The sequence below is a fragment of the Panulirus ornatus genome, chromosome 67 (genome assembly GCF_036320965.1).
Source record: "Panulirus ornatus isolate Po-2019 chromosome 67, ASM3632096v1, whole genome shotgun sequence".
Classification (NCBI taxonomy): Eukaryota; Metazoa; Arthropoda; class Malacostraca; order Decapoda; family Palinuridae; genus Panulirus; species Panulirus ornatus.
The window spans coordinates 23,181,133-23,202,679 of NC_092290.1; the positions used below are offsets into that span (position 1 = coordinate 23,181,133).

At 40.5% G+C, this 21,547-nt stretch overlaps 1 protein-coding gene across 14 annotated transcripts in view; it reads left to right on the top strand.

Annotated features, from left to right (window-relative positions):
- LOC139747080 (uncharacterized) overlaps positions 1–21,547 on the top strand; it is a 488,827-nt gene that overhangs the window by 69,717 nt on the left and 397,563 nt on the right. The window lies entirely within an intron of this gene.

Consider the following 21,547-nt stretch of genomic DNA (forward strand, 5'->3'; position numbering starts at 1 on the left):
GGAAAGATCAAAATTCCAAATTCAAAGTATGGTTTCTGCTGAATATATATTGCTGTTGCACCATTATAAAGTAAAAAAAGATCATGTCGAAACAGTGTAAGTCATGGGTCATCTGTGTGTTTATATATTTTTTTTCATACATATTTGCCATTTCCCATGTTACCAGGGTAGCATTAAGAACAGAGGACTGAGCCATAGAGGGAATATCCTCACTTGGCTTACTTATTTATTTTCTATTATACTTGATCACTGTTTCTCGCGTCAGCAAGGTAGCGCCAGGTAAAAGACGGAGAATGGCCCATTCCCTTATGTACACATGTATTCATTTATATTTGATTTATCATACTTTATTGCTGTTTCCCACATCAGTGAGGTAGCACCAGGAGACAGGTGAAGAATGGACCATCCACTCATTATTTATTTATTTTATTTTGCTTTGTCGCTGTCTCCCGCGTTTGTGAGGTAGCACAAGGAAACAGACGAAAGAAATGGCACAACCCACCCCCATACACAATGTAAACACACACACGCCCACACACGCAAATATACATACCTATACATCTCAATGTACACATATATATACACACACAGACACATACATGTATACCCATGCACACAATTCACACTGTCTGCCCCTATTCATTCCCATCGCCACCTCGCCACACATGGAATACCATCCCCCTCCCCCCTCATGTGTGCGAGGTAGCACTAGGAAAAGACAACAAAGGCCCCATTTGTTCACACTCAGTCTCCAGCTGTCACGCAATAATGCCCGAAACCACAGCTCCCTTTCCACATCCAGGCCCCACACAACTTTCCATGGTTTACCCCATACACTTCACATGCCCTGATTCAATCCACTGACAGCACGTCAACCCCGGTATATCACATCGATCCAATTCACTCTATTCCTTGCCTGCCTTTCACCCTCCTGTATGTTCAGGCCCCGATCACACAAAATCTTTTTCACTCCATCTTTCCACCTCCAATTTGGTCTCCCACTTCTCCTCGTTCCCTCCACCTCCGACACATATATCCTCTTGGTCAATCTTTCCTCACTCATTCTCTCCATGTGCCCAAACCATTTCAAAACACCCTCTTCTGCTCTCTCAACCGCGCTCTTTTTATTTCCACACATCTCTTACCCTTACATCCACTCATACACACACATATATATACATAAACGCCATACACGCACATAAACTTACATATACCTATCAGCATATACATGCATATACATACACAGACATATACATATATACACATGTACATGTTCATACTTGCTTGCCTTCATCCATTCCTGTCACTACCCCACTCCACAGGAAGCAGTATCGTTACCCCCCCCCCCCCCCCCACTTCAGCGAGGTAGCATCAGGAAAACAGACAAAAAGGCCTCATTTGTTTACACACAGTCCCTGGCTGGCATATGTAATACACCAAAACCACTGCTTTCTGTTCATATCCGGGCCCCACGGACCTTTCCATGGTTTACTCTAGATGCTTTACATACCCTGATTCAGTCCATTGACAGCACGTTCTCCCTTGTATACTGCATCGTTCCAATTCACTCTATTCCTTGCATGCCTCTCACCCTCCTGTATGTTCAGGCCCCGATTGCTCAAAATCTTTTTCACTCCATCCTTCCACCTCCAATTTGGTCTCTTGCTTCTCCTTGTTCTCTTCACCTCTGACAGATGTATATCCTCTTCGTCATCCTTTCTTCACTCATTCTCTCCATGTTGATATCAGTATATACTTAATCTAATTGATTTCAAATATTTATGAATGTAATGTAATCCCCTTAAATGTTGGCACTGTTCATTTCCTTCAGCTTAGCTCCCTTATTTGAGGTTCAGAATTGTTGCCTTCCTTTAGACCTTCCTTAGGATATACAGTGTAGTTTTGCTGTTGGGTGGCTATACTCAATTTGAGTTTATACTGTCTTGAATATATTCTCTAATGTTACCTCATCTTTGCTTGAAGGCAATGATGTTATTAACCAATAGAGCATATGTCTCTTTTGAAATTCTAGTCTGGTGTTATGGTGATAGGCTAGTTGATATGTTGATGTGTTAACCTTGTTACAACTAAAGTCTTGTAAGTTACCTCTGTAAGATGGTAATCATAAATAGGCCACCTTTCACTATGTTTTCTTCAGTATATTTAGTTGAATTCTAGTTCATTAGTCATGCATCTGATGAACTAGAGCATGGCCAAAGCCTTTTAGCAGTTTTTCATGATTTGGAATTTCTGTGACCCCTTCTTGGTCTTAGGGATGTGACTGCCAACATATAATTTATATTTTTGGAGAATGAGTTATACACGGAAAAATTGCAATTTAGCATTATTGAATTTAAGTTACTGCTTCCCAGTTGCATGATGTTACACCGTCCTGAATTGAGAGGGTGTTCAATAGAAGAGAACTGATACTAGTGTTACAATGATATGGGAGGAAAAGTCGCTTGAGGTACATAAAGTGGAATCATCAACATAAGAGTGATTAGGTACAGAAGTTGAAGAGAGATCATTTATGAAGAGAAGAACATATGTAACTGGACAGAATTTGAGGGATGCCATGGTTGGTAGGATAACAGGGGATAGTCATTCCATCAGTAACTTTAGCAATGGATTGGCAGAGGGGAAGCTTTGCATTGGGGAATAGAGAGCAGACGAACCAAAATTTAGGAAGTAAAGTCTTATGCATCACTCTTTCGGATGCTTTGGAAATATTGAAGGACATGATAAAAGTTTACAAGTCCCTGAGAGAGGAGCAATGGAGTTGAGTCACGTAGGAGAGATGGCTAGACTTTGTACTGTGAAAGCCATATTTGTGTTCAGAATGAAGGGAATAGGATTCTAAGTATGTGGCAAAGTTGTAGTTATAAGAGATGCAAAAAAATTAGGATGCAGCTGATGTGAGAGCAGTTAGGCATTGTTTGGGAGGGTTTGAATGGATGATGCTCTTCTCTTAGGACCAGAGAGAATTGTCCGGTGAAGTGAAATTGTCATACATTCTTTTCATGATGTTCTTGATTTTATAATCTAAGAATGGATAAACTTTAAATCGTACAAGAAAAAATGATATTGGGATTTGAGAAAGAAATGATTTTGCCTGTTTTTGTGCAATCTAAGATTAGAATTATCAGTTGTGAACCAAAGGGATTGTGGATATATGAGATGCAAAAAATTAGGATGCAGCAGATGTGAGAGCAGTTAGGCATTGTATGGGAGGGTTTGAATGGATGATGCTCTTCTCTTAGGACCAGAGAGAATTGTCCAGTGAAGTGAAATTGTCATGCATTCTTTTCATGATGTTCTTGATTTTATAATCTAAGAATGGATAAACTTTAAATCTTACAAGAAAAAATGATATTGGGATTTGAGAAAGAAATGATTTTGCCTGTTTTTGTGCAATCTAAGATTAGAATTATCATTTGTGAACCAAAGGGATTGTGGTTATATGAGATGCAAAAAATTAGGATGCAGCAGATGTGAGAGCAGTTGGCATTGTATGGGAGGGTTTGAATGGTCTTTCTTAGGGATAGGCTAAACCAAGGAAGTGTTTCAAGAAGGAAAAGTTTTGTGTTTATAGACAAATATGAAGTAAGTGAGCAAGGATTGGAGCTAGTTCAAGTGCTGACATCCTTAGGATTTGAGGAAATATGCCATCTGGGCCATATGCCTTACTCTCTGGATCTGGGAAAGTACTTTGAAGACAATGTGCAAATCAGTAGGAGGATATTAGGATGGAAGGTAGAATCATTCAGAGATAAATTGGAGGGAATAAAGTTAACATGAAGGGCAGCATTATCATTTGCAAGAGTTGCTATAGGTTGATCAGGTCAGGAAAGAGGGCAAAAATGTTGAAGGATTGAAGTTATTGGAGATGCTCTTCTCTTATTACCAGAGAGAATTGTCCGGTGAAGTGAAATTGTCATACATTCTTTTCATGATGTTCTTGATTTTATAAAGAACACCTTTTTAGTGATTCTGAGAAGAAACAAGAGCCAAATGGGTCTTTTGGGGAAGGGAATAGTTTCATGGCCTGTTGCACTTTGTTTTTGATGCAACAGGCTTCAGATCATGAGTGATAATTTTTTTTTTTTTTTTTTAAAGATTTGGTAGAAGAGGGAATGTAGTACCTCATCCCAGCCAAGATAATCCTGCTGTTTGGTGAGCATAACTGGAGGCATTCTGGTCAGCATGGAAGTTCAATAAAGAAGCACTGCAAGGATGAGTACTGAGCTCTCCTAAAGTGCCAAAGTTAGAATTTTAAGAGGAAATAGAAGTGGGATGTTGTGCACCATTTTCTTGGACTCGCCAGGGTCTGTGATACCCAACACTGCCCATGGTGCTCACTGCCACGCCCATGCTGCCTGCACATAAGATTGGCTGATCCATTAAATGGCATGCACTTTATAAACTCCAGATGTTTAACTCATTTCTTGACAAGAAAGAAATGGTTTTGATCATTTCTCTCCATGTAGACATATGAAGAGAAATATCATGAAATGTAGGTGAATGTAATATGTACTAAGGAGTGGTCAGTCAAGTAGTTACTCAAGTCAAGTATTTTATAATCTAAGAATGGATAAACTTTAAATCTTACAAAAAAAAATGATATTAGGACTTGAGAAAAATTATTTTGCCTGTTTTTGTGCAATCTGAGATTAGAATTATCAGTTGTGAACCAAAGGGGTTAAAAGTGATCAGTGATATGATTGTGGTTGAAGGACCCTGATGGAATAGAATTTGTGTATTTATTGTATGCCTACCTACCTATGAGCACTGACATTGAGCTTCGCCATGATGACAGGGCTAATAAGCAACATTCATTGCAGATGCACCACTTGTTTGTTGGCCATCATTGTTTCCTGTGAATGCCGCTCCATTTCAGTCCTTGTTGTTATATAATGCAGTTTTTTATCAGCTACTCTTAGTTTGATTACCTTTACAAGGACCATTTGGTATTGTGTTCATCCATGACACTAGACCTTCTTTTTAATGTTTCTTGAGTCACTTTGCATTTTTTTTTAGTCTCTTGGTATTCCATTAGATAAATCTTCTGATTTCCTTGCTAGGCATTGAGATATGTAAGTTTGGTGTATTTTTGATATGATTTCAAGCACAGGTATTACCTCTGATTTGTTGATTCACTGTCAACCATGCTGAGTTGCTTTCAGGTTTTAGATATTACTCTTTATACTTTCTCATTGCTGCATTTACATTTTCACTTTTTTTCTGTTTCTCTATCCTTTAGGGTTCAAGCTCTTACGGTCTTTTCAGTCTTTCAAGGTTTTTTTCATATGCTCAAGTCCACTTACTTGTAAACTATTTAGAATTTTCTCTAATTTGTTTAATTTAGTTAAATGATTTTGAATTTACATTGATGGGAGGGCTCAGAGCTGAAAAATAAGGATGAGTATGCTGAAAGCTTCGTTGATACAGTGAGAATGCATGGTGGATGCTTATTTGTTTCAATTCCTTAAGGAGGGAAAAAGAAAGGGCTTTCGCTTCACTTGGATCATCCTAGGTAGAGGTAGAGTCTAACCAATCCATATGGTATACATATAAATCCCTAGTACAGAACATATCAGTGTGTGGATATGAAGAGAGCAGTGTTTCATGGCAGGAAGTCAGATAGTTGAGAGATGTAGGAAGTCAGTTAGTTGAGAGATGTATAGAGTTGGATGAAAGGGGGATCTATACAAAACACAAAAGCTGATTTGTAGAGAATAGATATTATACAAAACACAAAAGCAGAATTATAAAGGTTAGATAGATTTTCTGCCAGATGGCTTCAAGGGTGGGAGACTTAAGTAGATACACAAGGCAAGAAGTACCAGTATGGTAGTTGTTTTTGTACTACAGGAGACAAATACCATTCATAGAGTGGAGATGATGGAAAATATATTTGGAGATCTGATAGTGTGGAAGATAAGCAGCCCTGGGAAGTTTAGTTTTTGAGAGATCAAGGGAGGAAACAAACAGGTGTTCTGTGGAGGGAAGGTTAGATTTAAGACCATAGGGTAAAGAGAAAGAACTAAATCTTGGAGCTTTGTCTGAAGAAGTCATTAGTTGGCTGTCAGAAGGGCACAGGGAGCCATCCAGCCTCCTTGACCTATGGTTCCATATTGATTCATAGTTGGAGAATCATAAAAGTGTTGTTGAGCCATGAATTTTTCATTAAAGAAAGTATGGGGAAACAGGAGTAGATGATTCTGAGATGTGTAATGTGTTGTCAGATGTCTATAAGATGGAGAAGAGGGTGTGAGAGCGTCAGATTAATGCCAGCATCCCATGTGTAGATGATACAGAGTGAATAGAAAGACAGGAACTTGGACCATGAAGGGGAATCTGACAAACACTGCAGTTCTGGCTTCCTGTGCCACCTTCACTATCCCTCTCTGGTTGGTAGTTGCCTGCCAATTACTACCTACCTTGTGTTGCAATCTGTTTCATTTGTATTTTAGTAACCTGTTTGTTCATTCTTACATTTCTCTTTACATGTGGGCTTTATCAAAAAGGCTGTATTTCTATCCCTCTTAGTAGCAGTCAGGAGAGCTGTTAGCACTGATGTAAAATATTTCAACGTGGGGACTTTTTTGTTCATATTAATCCCTGTTCCATTAATTTTCTAAATAATGTCTTATTTGGCCTGCAAGATTTTTTTTAACATGACTTAGTTGCCAATGGAAAGATTTTCTCATGTTAGGTGTGGTTTCTGTGGATCAAGGCTTTTCATTCACTTTCCATGGTCTGTTCTGATCTCCATCTCCTTGATAATGAGGGTAAAATATTGCTCATGAATACATGGTGAAACTCAAATTTTGCTTTTCACAAATTGCTTCCGATTCAGTTACTGTTTTCTAAGAATTCACATGCTTACTTATATTCTGCTTTATGTGACAAATGCGTCTAATGAAATTTTAGAATAGTTTTGGGATATTTCATTTTTCCATATAGTTTTTCTCCAAATTTTACATCACTTATCTACTTCTGTTCTAAACATGGGTTACAGTCCTCTTGTATTGCCTTCATCTTTACCAGCAGTTGCTCCGGTTAAGTTTATGGATTGGTTTTGGGTTATCATTCACTTTGTCTATATTTTATATGATTTTTTATTTGCTCTTCTTGGTCTGTCCTCAGGCAAATGAGATATTCCTTTTGGAATATTGATATACACGAGCCATACATTACTCGTCTGCTGCTACTGACAGACCACTGGCTTATTTCTCTCTCTCTCTCTCTCTCTCTCTCTCTCTCTCTCTCTCTCTCTCTCTCTCTCTCTCTCTCTCTCTCTCTCTTCTTTGGGGCCCCAGTCACAGACAGAAGTCCACTTCAAGGCTGGAATCTACAGAGAATTATGAAATGAAAAAAGAAAGACAAGGGAGTTTTGAAGAATTTTGGAGGAAGTGAAAAACATGTCTTTTGAAATGTGCCAGGTCATAGTTATTGGGAGAGACATAAGAAGGTCGAGAGCACCAAAGCTTCAGTGTATAGGGAAAGAAGCAGGTATCAAAACAGCCCACCTTTGAGTTGCCGATGGCCACATATGGTGTGATGCAGTAGCTTGCTAAGTATTGTGCAGTCTAGCTAATGGTGTGGGCAAACAAATGGCCTGCTCTTCAGAGCAAAAATGAAAGAAATACCATAGAAGAGGGAAAGTGAACCAACATTGCAGCCTAGGGCAAGAGGGTCAAGTTTGGAAGTTACTCTGGGACAGTTTATAAGTTATACCTCTTTCGACTCCACTCTGTCAAGTAAATATGCAGAGCTAGAACTACCCCAGATGTGAGAGCAGTACTCCATACAAGGACTAATCAATCCTTTGTATAAATAGCAACTGTTCAGAAGATGAAAGTTTCAACATCCAAACCAGACACCCAGTTTCTTAGTGGCAGACTTAACTATTCCTTTTATGTATGGTTTCCAAGAAAGAGTGGATGTTACAGTTATACCAAGTATGTTCATTGAGTCAAGAAGTGGAATTACAAAACTGTCTAAGGAGAAACAAGATTTGTGAGGAGTTATCTATAGAGAGATGGGATGAAATTGGGTTTTGGAGGCATTAAACTTAACAAGATTTTGTCTACCCCACTGAGATACCCTGTCCAAGTTTAAGTTTATTAAGGAAGTTGTGTCAAGACGAGATACAGATTGAATAAGAGAGGAGGGAGCAGAATTGAAGGATGTAGATGAATGCAGTGTGGAGTCATCAGTATATGAGTGCATTGGATTATTTGTAGAGGAGAGGAAATCAGTGAAAAAAAGAGAAAAAGTGTAGGGGACAGGACAGAGCCTTGAGGGACACTGCTGTTGATGGAGAAAAGGGGGAGGCTGATCCATCAGCAACCACAGAGACAGATTGGCTGGAGAGGAAGCTGGATATGAGAGAGGGAAGTGAAGGAGGAAAGCCAAAATAGGGGAGCTTAAAGGCAAGACCTTGTTGCTATACCCTGTCAGCAGCCTTAGATATGTGAGGAACAGCTACACATGACTCCCCATAATCATTCAGGGATGCTGACCAGACGTTAGTAAGATAGGAAACAATATCACCAGTGGATCTCGCATTACAGAAGCCATACTGGGGATCAGAGAGAAGACTGAGTTTCAAGGTGTTTAAGGATATGGGAGTCGAGGAGGGATTCAGAGACTTTAGAAATGGTAGATGTCAGAGCAATAAGATGAGATAGAGGGGTCAGAATAATCACTCACTTTAGGGATGGGATGGATCAATGTATTCTTCCAAGGAGAAGGGAAAGTTTAGGTTTTTAAACGGAAACACAACAGACAAACATGCATGGGTGCAAGTTCAGATAAGGGGGGACTGATCCATCAGCAACCACAGAGACAGATTGGCTGGAGAGGAAGCTGGATATGAGAGTGGGAAGTGAAGGAGGAAAGCCAAAATAGGGGAGCTTAAAGGCAAGACCCTGTTGGAAATGGTAGATGTCAAAGCAATAAGATGAGATTGAGGGGTCAGGATGATCACTCTCTTTTGGGATGGGATGGATCAGTGTATTCTTCCAAGGAGAAGGGAAAGTTTAGGTTTTTAAACGGAAACACAACAGACAAACATGCATGGGTGCAAGTTCAGAGGCACACTCTTTCAGTACAAGGGGATGGATTCCATCAGGACCATAATCCTTGCATGTGTCCAGAGAGAGAAGCACTTTTCAGACAGTCTGAAAAGAGATTACTGAAAGGGGCATAGGATTAGTAAGAAGAGCATCAGGGGGTGAAGGAATGTTAGAGTCATCCAAAGTGGGGTTAGAGGAGAAATGGGAACCACATAGAGTTGCGTTGTCTATGGGCAGTGATAAAAGCTGAATGGGAGCCAGAGGAAGGAGAGTTTTTCCAAGCCTGGCATGCCTGATCCCACGCCTGAATGTTCTCAGAACAGGAACGATTGAACCATGGATTGGATGAAAAGGTTGTCTTGGAGGAATAGGGGATAAATGCTTCCATTCCCACAAGAGTAACCCCTGCTGTGCATTTGACAGGCAGAAGCATCACCACATTAGAAACAGTAATTTATACAAGGAAAGTCAGAAAAGAAATTACATAAGTTATTCCAGTCAACTTTGCTGAGGTGCCAGTATTTACTCTTAGAAGGGGCTGTTGGAGGGGGAGGTGTTGTTTGAATAGATACATTTATGAGAGTGTGATCAGGTGAACCAATTAGGGGCAAGATTGTGTATTTACAGTGGGATGTACGAGAGGAAAAAAGCAAATCCAGAATATTAGGAGAATGGTCATAGCAGTCAGAAATATGGGTAGGGTAAGAGATAATTTGCTCTAAGTCATTAAGAATGGAGAATGTGAGGGCTTCAATCCCTCCACCATCTGTATGGGAGGAATTCAACCATTCCCTATGGTGAACATTGAAATCCCTGCAGTAGAGGATCTCAGCTTGTGGGTGAGAGGATGTCACAATCTCATGGCAGTTTTGATTGCCAAAGAAAGATATAAGATTTGTAGAATTAGGAGAGCAATGGGTGAAACAGAAAAAAAATGTGGTAGTAGGGAGACTGACCTTGATCCACATAACATCATAGTTTGGAGGCTCAAGGTCCTTGAGGCATGCAATAAGTGTGTTGATGTTGGAATAAGCACAAACACCATCTTGTTAGAAGCAGTGAAAAGTTTTTATCGAGGATGTAAGGCATGTGTACGTGTAGGAAGAGAGGAAAGTGATTGGTTCTCAGTGAATGTAGGTTTGCGGCAGGGGTGTGTGATGTCTCCATGGTTGTTTAATTTGTTTATGGATGGGGTTGTTAGGGAGGTGAATGCAAGAGTTTTGAAAAGAGGGGTAAGTATGAAGTCTGTTGTGGATGAGAGAGCTTGGGAAGTGAGTCAGTTGTTGTTTGCTGATGATACAGCGCTGGTGGCTGATTCATGTGAGAAACTGCAGAAGCTGGTGACTGAGTTTGGTAAAGTGTGTGAAAGAAGAAAGTTAAGAGTAAATGTGAATAAGAGCAAGGTTATTAGTTACACTAGGGTTGAGGGTCAAGTCAATTGGGAGGTAAGTTTGAATGGAGAAAAACTGGAGGAAGTAAAGTGTTTTAGATATCTGGGATTGGATCTGGCAGCGGATGGAACCATGGAAGCGGAAGTGAATCATAGGGTGGGGGAGGGGGCGAAAATCCTGGGAGCCTTGAAGAATGTGTGGAAGTCGAGAACATTATCTCGTAAAGCAAAAATGGGTATGTTTGAAGGAATAGTGGTCCCAACAATGTTGTATGGTTGCGAGGCGTGGGCTATTTATAGAGTTGTGCGCAGGAGGATGGATGTGCTGGAAATGAGATGTTTGAGGACAATGTGTGGTGTGAGGTGGTTTGATCGAGTAAGTAACGTAAGGGTAAGAGAGATGTGTGGAAATAAAAAGAGCGTGGTTGAGAGAGCAGAAGAGGGTGTTTTGAAATGGTTTGGGCACATGGAGAGAATGAGTGAGGAAAGATTGACCAAGAGGATATATGTGTCGGAGGTGGAGGAAACGAGGAGAAGTGGGAGACCAAATTGGAGGTGGAAAGATGGAGTGAAAAAGATTTTGTGTGATCGGGGCCTGAACATGCAGGAGGGTGAAAGGAGGGCAAGGAATAGAGTGAATTTGATCGATGTGGTATACCGGGGTTGACGTGCTGTCAGTGGATTGAATCAGGGCACGTGAAGCGTCTGGGGTAAACCATGGAAAGCTGTGTAGGTATGTATATTTGCATGTGTGGACGTGTATGTATATACATGTGTATGGGGGTGGGTTGGGCCATTTCTTTCGTCTGTTTCCTTGCGCTACCTCGCAAACGCGGGAGACAGCGGCAAAAAAAAAAAAAAAAAAAAACTTGAATTGGAATAGTGTGTGGAGGTTATAGTTAGTTATGAAAAAGGGACTAATGAGAACATAATTAGACAACTGTATCTCAGAGAGAAGTTAGATATTGGGAGGTGTACTAGAAAGATGGTGGTCAACTGAGGAGAGGTTAGTAAGTGAATAGAAAAAGAGAAGTCTGACAGATGGGGAAAGTTCGTGGGAGGGACTGGTACTTCTACTGCCAGAGCCCTCCCTTTCATTGACGTTAGAGCCAGGCAGAGACTAGGAGATTCTTGGCACATGACAATACCGGGGACTAGGGGCCATAGATTTGTCAGACTTTGTCAATAATCTTTAAAAATGTTTCGGTGGACAGGAATTGGAAAGAGTACTTATATGGAAAATGATAATGATAATAAGTAATTTTAGACTAGTCCTGTAGTCCAGTTTTGATGAGACAAAGTGACCAGCAATCCTGACATGGAGAGTGTAAGATGAATCTGGCCACCTCTCTAACGGTCCTCAGTCAGGACCGTAGTTCCACCCTGGTCAGCACTTGTCACCAACCTACTTCCTAGTGTGTGTAAATGTGTTTGTGTTGTAATGTTATTACTTGTATTATTACTGCATCATTATTTAATTATGATACACTTTAATTAACTCTGGAAGAAATTTAGTTATTTTGTAGTCTCGTGTGTTTAGGAGACTGTTTTGCTGATGTTGCTACAATTAGCATCAGAGCTATATTTGTAATGCTTCACCCCCCACCTTTCTTGCATATCTGGTTGCATTTAAGTGGTAGAGTCACATATTAGAGGATTATTTCTTTAGTACATAGTGTTATGGCGTTTGCAGTTAGACAGGATGCATAGGTCAAGTTATCACCTGCACCTCCCTGTTTCCCAATCTCTCTTTTGGATCGTCTGTTCATGTATTTTGTATTTTATTTTATATTTTATCATACTTAATTGCTGTTTCCCGCATCAGCAAGGTAGTGCCAGGAAACAGACGAAGAATGGCCCTTCCACTCATATGTACATAAATGCCCATACACGCACATATGCATACATATATATATCAACATTATTATTTATATTTATTATACTTTGTTGCTGTCTCCCATGTTAGCGAGGTAGTGCAAGGAAACAGACGAAAGAATGGCCCAACCCACCCACATATACATGTATATACATACACATCCACACACACACATATACATACCTATACATCTCAACGTATACATATATATACACACGCAGACATATACATATGTACACATGTACATAATTCATACTGTCTGCCCTTATTCATTCCTTTCGCCACCCTGCCACACATGAAAGAAAACCCCCTCCCCCGCATGTGTACGAGGTCTCTAGCTGTCATGTATAATGCACTGAAACCATAGCTCCCTTTCCACATCCAGGCCCCACAGAACTTTCCATGGTTTACCCCAGACACTTCCCATGCGCTGGTTCAATCCATTGACAGCACGTCGACCTTGGTATACCACATCGTTCCAATTCACTCTATTCCTTGCACACCTTCTACCCTCCTGCATGTTCAGGCCCCGATCACTCAAAATCTTTTTCACTCCATCTTTCCACCTCCAGTTTGGTCTCCCACTTCTCCTCATTCCCTCCACCTTTGACACATATATCCTCTTTGTGAATCTTTCTTCACTCATTCCCTTCATGTGACCAAACCATTTCAAAACACCTTCTTCTGCTTTCTCAACCACACTCTTTTTATTACCACACATCTCTCTTACCCTTTCATTACTTACTTGATCAAACCACCTCACACCACATATTGTCCTCAAACATCTCATTTCCAGCACATCCACCCTCCTCCACACAACTCTGTCTATAGCCCACTCCTTGCAACCATATAACATTGTTGGAACCACTATTCCTTCAAACATACCCATTTTTGCTTTCCAAGATAATGTTCTCGACTTCCACACATTTTTCAATGCTCCCAGAACTTTCGCCCCTCCCTCACCCTATGATTCACTTCCACTTCCATGGTTCCATCCACTGCCAAATCCACTCCCAGATATCTAAAACACTTCACTTCCTCCAGTTTTTCTTCATTTAAACTTACCTCCCAATTGACTTGACCCTCAACCCTACTGTACCTAATAACCTTGCTCTTATTCACCTTTACTCTCAGCTTTCTTCTTTCACACACTTTACCAAACTCAGTCACCAGCTTCTGCAGTTTCTCACCCGAATCAGCCACCAGTGCTGTATCATCAGCAAACAACAACTGACTCACTTCCCAAGCTTTCTCATCCACAACATACTGCGTATTTCCCCCTCTTTCCAAAACTCTTGCATTCACCTCCCTAACAACCCCATCCATAAACAAATTAAACAACCATGGAGAGATATACATACATATACATACATGTATATATACATACACATACATATACATATATACACATTTACATAGTCATACTTGCTAGCTGTCATCCATCCCTGTTGCTACCCCGCCCCATACATGCTCGCCATTTCCCACATGAGTTTGCATCAAGAACAGATGACTAAGTCTTAGAGGGAAAATCCTCTCTTAACCCCTTCCCTTTTCCTTCTTTTGGAAAAGTGAAACAGGAAGGGAGGATTTCCAGCACCCTTTTAGTTGTTATATACTACAAGCAGGGAGTACGGGGGAAGTATTCTTTCTGTCTTCTCCCCAGGGATGTGGATGTAATGAAGATGAGAAGAAAGGAGAAATAGGTAGTATGTTTGAGGAAAGGAACCTGTATGTTCCAGCTCTGAGTGAAACAAAGCTCAAGGGAAAATGGGAAGAATGGCTTGGAAGTCTTGGGAGTAAAGTCATAGGTTGGCAAGAGGACAAGAGCTAAGGAAGGACTAGCACTACTCCTAAAGCGGGAGTTTTGGGAGCATGTGATAGAGTGTAAGGAAGTAAATTCTAGAATGATGTGACTAAAACTGAAAGTGGATGGAGAGAGAAGGGTGATTATTGTTGCTTATGCACCTGGTCTTGAGAGGCAAGTGTTTAGGGAGCAGCTGAGTGAGTGTGTCAGCAGTTTTGGTTCACAAGACTAGGTATTAGTGATGGGTGATTTAAATGCGAAGGTGAGTAATGTGCCAGTTGAGGGTATAATAATGTACATGGGTATTCAGTGTTGTAAGTGGAAATGGTGAAGAACTTTTGGACTTGTGTGCTGAAAATAGACTGGTGATTGGGAATATGTGGGAGATGATAACAAGTAGTGGTGATGTGAGAAGGAGATGGAGTGAGTATTTTGAAGGTTTGTTGAATGTGTTTGATGATAGAGTGGCAGATATAGGGTGTTTTGGTTGAGGCGGTGTGCAAAGTGAGAGGGTTAGGGAAAATGATTTGGTAAACAGAGAAAAGGTAGTAAAAGCTTTGCGGAAGATGAAAGCCGGCAAGGCAGCAGGTTTGGATGGTATTGCAGTGGAATTTATTAAAAAAGGGGGTGACTGTATTGTTGACTGATTGGTAAGGTTATTTAATGTATGTATGACTCATGGTGAGGTGCCTGAGGATTGGCGGAATGCATGCATAGTGCCATTGTACAAAGGCAAAGGGGATAAGAGTGAGTGCTCAAATTACAGAGGTATAAGTTTGTTGAGTATTCCTGGTAAATTATATGGGAGGGTATTGATTGAGAGGGTGAAGGCATGTACAGAGCATCAGATTGGGGAAGAGCAGTGTGGTTTCAGAAGTGGTAGAGGATGTGTGGATCAGGTGTTTGCTTTGAAGAATGTATGTGAGAAATACTTAGGAAAGCAAATGGATTTGTATGTAGCATTTATGGATCTGGAGAAGGCATATGATAGAGTTGATAGAGATGCTCTGTGGAAGGTATTAAGAATATATGGTGTGGGAGGCAAGTTGTTAGAAGCAGTGAAAAGTTTTTATCGAGGATGTAAGGCATGTGTATGTGTAGGAAGAGAGTGAAGTGATTGGTTCTCAGTGAATGTAGGTTTGCGGCAGGGATGTGTGATGTCTCCATGGTTTTTTAATTTGTTTATGGATGGGGTTGTTAGGGAGGTAAATGCAAGAGTTTTGGAAAGAGGGGCAAGTATGAAGTCTGTTGTGAATGAGAGAGCTTGGGAAGTGAGTCAGTTGTTGTTCGCTGATGATACAGCGCTGGTGGCTGATTCATGTGAGAAGCTACAGAGGCTGGTGACTGAGTTTGGTAAAGTGTGTGAAAGAAGAAAGTTAAGAGTAAATGTGAATAAGAGCAAGGTTATTAGGTACAGTAGGGTTGAGGGTCAAGTCAATTGGGAGGTAAGTTTGAATGGAGAAAAACTGGAGGAAGTAAAGTGTTTAGATATCTGGGAGTGGATCTGGCAGCGGATGGTACCATGGAAGCATAAGTGAATCATAGGGTGGGGGAGGGGGCGAAAATCCTGGGAGCCTTGAAGAATGTGTGTAAGTCAAGAACATTATCTCGGAAAGCAAAAATGGGTATGTTCGAAGAAATAGTGGTTCCAACAATGTTGTATGGTTGCGAGGCGTGGGCTATGGATAGAGTTGTGCGCAGGAGGGTGGATGTGCTAGAAATGAGATGTTTAAGGACAATGTGTGGTGTGAGGTGATTTGGTTGAGTAAGTAATGTAAGGGTAAGAGAGATGTGTGGAAATAAAAAGAGCGTGGTTGAGAGAGCAGAAGAGGGTGTTTTGAAATGGTTTGGGCACATGGAGAGAATGAGTGAGGAAAGATTGACTAAGAGGATATATGTGTCGGAGGTGGAGGGAACGAGGAGAAGTGGGAGACCAAATTGGAGGTGGAAAGATGGAGTGAAAAAGATTTTGAGTGATCGGGGCCTGAACATGCAGGAGGGTGAAAGGCGGGCAAGGAATAGAGTGAATTGGATCGATGTGGTATACCGGAGTTGACGTGCTGTCAGTGGATTGAATCAGGGCATGTGAAGCATCTGGGGTAAACCATGGAAAGTAGTGTGGGGCCTGGATGTGGAAAGGGAGCTGTGGTTTCGGGCATTATTGCATGACAGCTAGAGACTGAGTGTGAACGAATGGGGCCTTTGTTGTCTTTTCCTAGCACTACCTCGCACACATGAGGAGGGAGGGGGATGGTATTCCATGTGTGGCGAGGTGGCGATGGAAATGAATAAAGGCAGACAGTGTGAATTGTGTGCATGGGTATATATGTATGTGTCTGTGTGTGTATATATATGTGTACATTGAGATGTATAGGTATGTATATTTGCGTGTGTGGACGAGTATGTATATACATGTGGATGGGGGTGGGTTGGGCCATTTCTTTCGTCTGTTTCCTTGGGCTACCTCGGAAACGCGGGAGACAGCGACAAAGCAAAATAAATAAAATAAATAAAAAAGAATATACTCAAGTATACATATGTGAGTAGGAGAGATGGTCAAAGGGCATTATTAGATTATGTATTGATTGATAGGCTTGTAAAAGAAAGACTTAGATGTAAATGTGCTGAGAGGAGCAGCTGGTGTGATGTCTGATCACTATCTTGTGGAGGCAAAGGTGAAGGTTTGTAGAGGCTTTCTGATTAGAAGAGAGAATGTGGGGAGAAGAGAGTTGTGAAATTAAGTGAGCTTGGAAAGGAGACTTGTGTGAGGAAGTTCCAGGAGAGATTGAGTGTAGAATGGCAAAAGGTGAAAGCAAATGATGGAAGTGGAATGGGTGAGAAATGGGATGTATTTAGTGATGGCATGTGCAAGAGACACATGTGGCATGAGGAAGGTAGGAGGTAGGCAGATGAGAAAGGTTAGTGAGTGGAGGGATAAAGTTGTCAGTGAAAGAGAAGAGAGAGGCACTTGGACAATATTTGCAAGGAAGAAGTTTAAATGACCGGGGGATGTATAAGAGAAAGCAGCAGGAAGTCAAGAGGAAGGTGCAAGACTTGAAAAAGAGGGCAAATGAAAGTTGGGGTAAGAAAGAGACATCAAACTTTAGGGAGAATAAAAAGATGTTTTGGAAGAAGGCAAATAACATGGGTAAGGCAAGAGAACAAGTAGGAACATCGGTGAAGGGGGCAAGGGTGAGAGTGATAACAGGTAGTGATGAAATGAGGAAAAAGGAGTGACTTTGTTGTTGGATGGTTGGTAAGGATATTCATTGTATGTATGGATCATGATGAAGTGCCTGAGGATTGGCAGAATGTATGTATACCATTGTACAAAGGCATAAGTTTGTTGAGTATTCCCCAAAAATTATATGGGAAGTTATTGATTGAGAAGGTGAAGGCATGTTCAGAGCATCAGATTGGAGAAGAGCGGTGTGGTTTCAGAAGTGGTAGAGGATATGTAGATCAGGTGTTTGTGTTGAAGAATGTGTGTGAGAAAACTTAAAGAAACAGATGGATATGTATGTTGCATTTATGGATCTGGAGAAGGCATATGACATGGTGGATAGAGGTGCTTTGTGGAAGATTTTAAGGGTATACGATGTGGGAGGTAAGCTGTTAGAAGTGGTGAGAAATTTTTTATCAAAGGTGTAAGGCATGTGTATGAGTAGGAAGAGGGGAGAGCAATTGGTTCCCAGTGAAGGTCGGTCTGCAGCAGGGGTGCGTGATGTCCCCATGGTTATTTAATTTGTTTATGGATGGGGTGGTTGGGAAGGTAAATGCAATAGTTTTGGAGAGAGGGTTAGGGCTGAGAGGGCCTGGGAAGTGAGTCAGATGTTCTTTGTCAATGATACAGCACTGGTGGCTGATTTGAGTGAGAAACTGCAGAAGTTGGTGACTGAGTTTGGAAGTTTGTGAAAGTAGAAAGTTGAAAGTAAATGTGAATAAAAGCAAAGTTATTAGGGTCAGCAGGGTTAAGGGAGAAGTTAGTTGGGATGGTGAATAGAGAAAAACTAGAGGTGAAGTGTCTTAATTACCTGGAAGTGGACTTGGCAGCAAATGGAATAATGAAGGTGAAAGTGAGTCAGGGTGGGGTAGGTGACAAAGATTCTGGGATCGATGAATGTGGAAAGAGAGAATGTTATCTGGGAGGGCAATATTGGGTATGTTTGAAGGAATAGTAGTGCTAGGAATATGATATGGTTTTGAGACATGGGCTATAGATTTGGTTTAGTGGAGGAGGGTGGATGTGTTGGAAAAGAAATAAAGTTCGAGGACTATATATGGTGTGAGGTGGTTTGGTTGTGTAAATGAAAGGGTAAGAGAGATGTGTTGTAATAAGAAGAGGGTGTGTTGAAATGGGTTGGACATATGTAGAGAATGAGTGAGGAAAAGTTGACAAAGAGGATGTATGTGTCAGAAATGGAAGGAACAAGGAAGGAGAAGCGGGAGACCACATTGGAGGTGGAAGGATGGAGTGAAAGGGATTTTGAGCAATTGGGGCCTGAACATCCAGGAGGGTGAGAGGCATGCAAGGAATAGAGTGAATTCAAACGATGTGTATACCAGGGTCTACTTGCTGTCAGTGGAGTGAATCAGGGCACGTGAAACATCTGGAGTAAGCCATGGAAAGTCCTGTTGGGCTTGGATGTGGATAGGGAGCTGTGGTTTCAATGCATTACACATGACAGGTAGAGACTGAGTGTGAACGAATGTGGCCTTTTTGTCTGTTTTCCTGGCACTGCCTTGCTGAAGCGGGTGGCAGTGATGCTGTTTCCTGTGGGGCGGGGTGGCACCCTAAATGAATTGGAGGCAAGCAAGTATTAATATGTACAAGTGTGTATATTTATATATATGTATATGTTGATATGCATATATATGCGTATGTAAGTGGATATGCAGTTCTTTGGCTGTTTCTTGGTGCCACCTTGCAGATGTGGGAAACAGCAGTCAGGTATTATGATAGTAATAGAAAAATGTTTGTGTGTGTGTAAGTGGATGTGTATTTTCTTCATCTGTTTCCAGATGTAACTTCACTAATGTGGGAACCAATGATTAAACATGAAAAAAGAATCGCTTATTGCGAACCAATAAACGTACAGAGAAAAGTGGGATGTGTACAGCAGCTTCAAGGACAGTGCTTGTGGATTCTCTCATTACCTTCATGTTATGGAGCTTCTGATGTCGAATGAACTTCTTTAGCCTTCCTTTACTCGCCTGAAATGGCACTAGTTCAACTTAGTTGTCTTCTTTACATAACTGCTCATGAACTTCAGAGCTTTAGACCTGAGCTGAAGGTTATTAAGGCTGCTTCTCTGTCTCATGCTGTATGTATTCTCCATAAGTGGATTTCTAACTTAATGGTTTCCTTGACAGTCAGTAGAACACCGTGGAATCACAGCACTTCATATTTCGTCTTCATTCTTCTATATGTTTTGGATTTTAGATTCACCCAGGTGTTACGAACACCCAAGTGCTGATGCCCCCATGCTAGCATCAGCTCATCATAAGATTTCTAGCTTTGTTCTTAAGGTCAGAGAGATTTTCTTACATTTAACTTGTTTTTGGGATAGGAGATGTTGCTGGATGTTTAGATGCCATATTTACAAACAGAAACACAGCGGGATACCCAAATTGCACAAGTTGCATAGATTTTCATGCAGTGGTTGTAAATGCAAGACTGACCCACTGACGGGAACTTGCTGCACTCCACCCGTCAACTCTCACTGAAGTTTTGTCATACTTTCTACTGCACGTGGTTACATGGTTGTGAATTTTACTGCCTTAGAAGAGGGACTTGTAGAAATTGGTTCCTTGCATAATTGTGAAATTGTGTTTAGTGATCCTACACAAAGCGAGGACCGGGTGTAAATGAATTTTACTAGTAACATGAATTATACATAGGAAAGTAATGTGCGGTAAAGCCAACTTTTATAGTTTTATTCAATACTGTAAATGCAAATTGCATATGAAAACCACGAGGAGATAGATTTTAATCATAAGCTAATTGTGTTCTCATGATCCTGAAATCTGTTTTGTCAAACATATATGAAACCAACCTTGCAGTTTGTCTAGGTTCCTTGGTAAGATGATGCAATCCTATGCATTCCTTATATCTTTCATGACTTCAAGATCATCTTCTGTTAAGTCAGTCTTGTATTAAGAATAGCAACAGTTCTGAGACTAACCTTGTGACATGCCTGTGGTAATCTCAACCCACTTAGCAAAGGCTCCTAAGCATTTTATGCTTCCTTTCTTTAAGCTTATGTTCACTTAACTGAAGGAGTATCCATTTGTTCGTGTGTGTGTTTCTCTTCTTTGTACATTGTCGTGAGCTTGCATAAAAGCCACCGGCATTATTATTTGAATTTATATAGTAACTGATCTGATTTGCAGATAACTTTGATTTATGATTTGATTTTTTGCATGCTTGCAGTAGAATTATGATATAGATTCATTTTCAGCCATTGTTGTTGTCGTGGGTAGCATCCTTCTTACTACATTTGGGTGTCACAGTTTTCTCTGTTTTTCAAAGCTGGCATGATGTGTTTATTGCAACTGTAATAAACATTTTCTTGATCAAATAGTTTTCCAGTAATAGTCTTGTTACATCACACCTTTCTTATTTTACTACCTTTTATTCTTTTTTGATCATAGGATAGGTAATATACTCATACATAGTATGTGAGAAGGTACTTAGAGTTGAAGGAAAACATTCATGTTTGTAGATGTTGAACTGTAAAGTTAGTCTATGTATTTTTGTTAGTGTCCATATGGTTATACTGTAGAAAAGCAGATTTAGTGCAGTATGAGATGACAGATGTTTTTGGAGCCTGCACATATGATTTTTATTTAAAGATAAAGCTTTCACTGCCTCAGGTAGCTTTTCACCCCTGATTCACTCATTACATCAAAACTTCTTAGTTTTTTCTAACTTTAGTAGAAGGCATTCCCACTTGCAGCTATCATTTGATATAAGAAAGTGAAAGTTTTCAGAGAAAACTTTTTTCGTAGATAACTTGTCCCAGATTCAAGACAACAAAGCTCCAAGCAGTGCACAGTGGCTAAGGTAAGAATTTGATAAGTTGGTTCTTAAGAACATTTTATTAGAAATGATAGATGTATTTTTGAATTTCAATATGTGCTTGGGAACACAAGATTTTCTATTTGTTCACAACAGTTTATAAACTGTCCCTTATCATGGAAACTACTGTGTTTTGCCAAATCTTAAGACTGATCTTTAATACTTGAGATGATTGTAACACTTTGATATTAAACATACTGGGAAATGATGAGAAGTATATATGTGTTTTAAGAACAAGTATAACAGCAAATTTCTAGTTTCTTGTGTATCATCTGGGGAAGGCAGCAGATTTATGTTGATTAGCTTCCTGAGT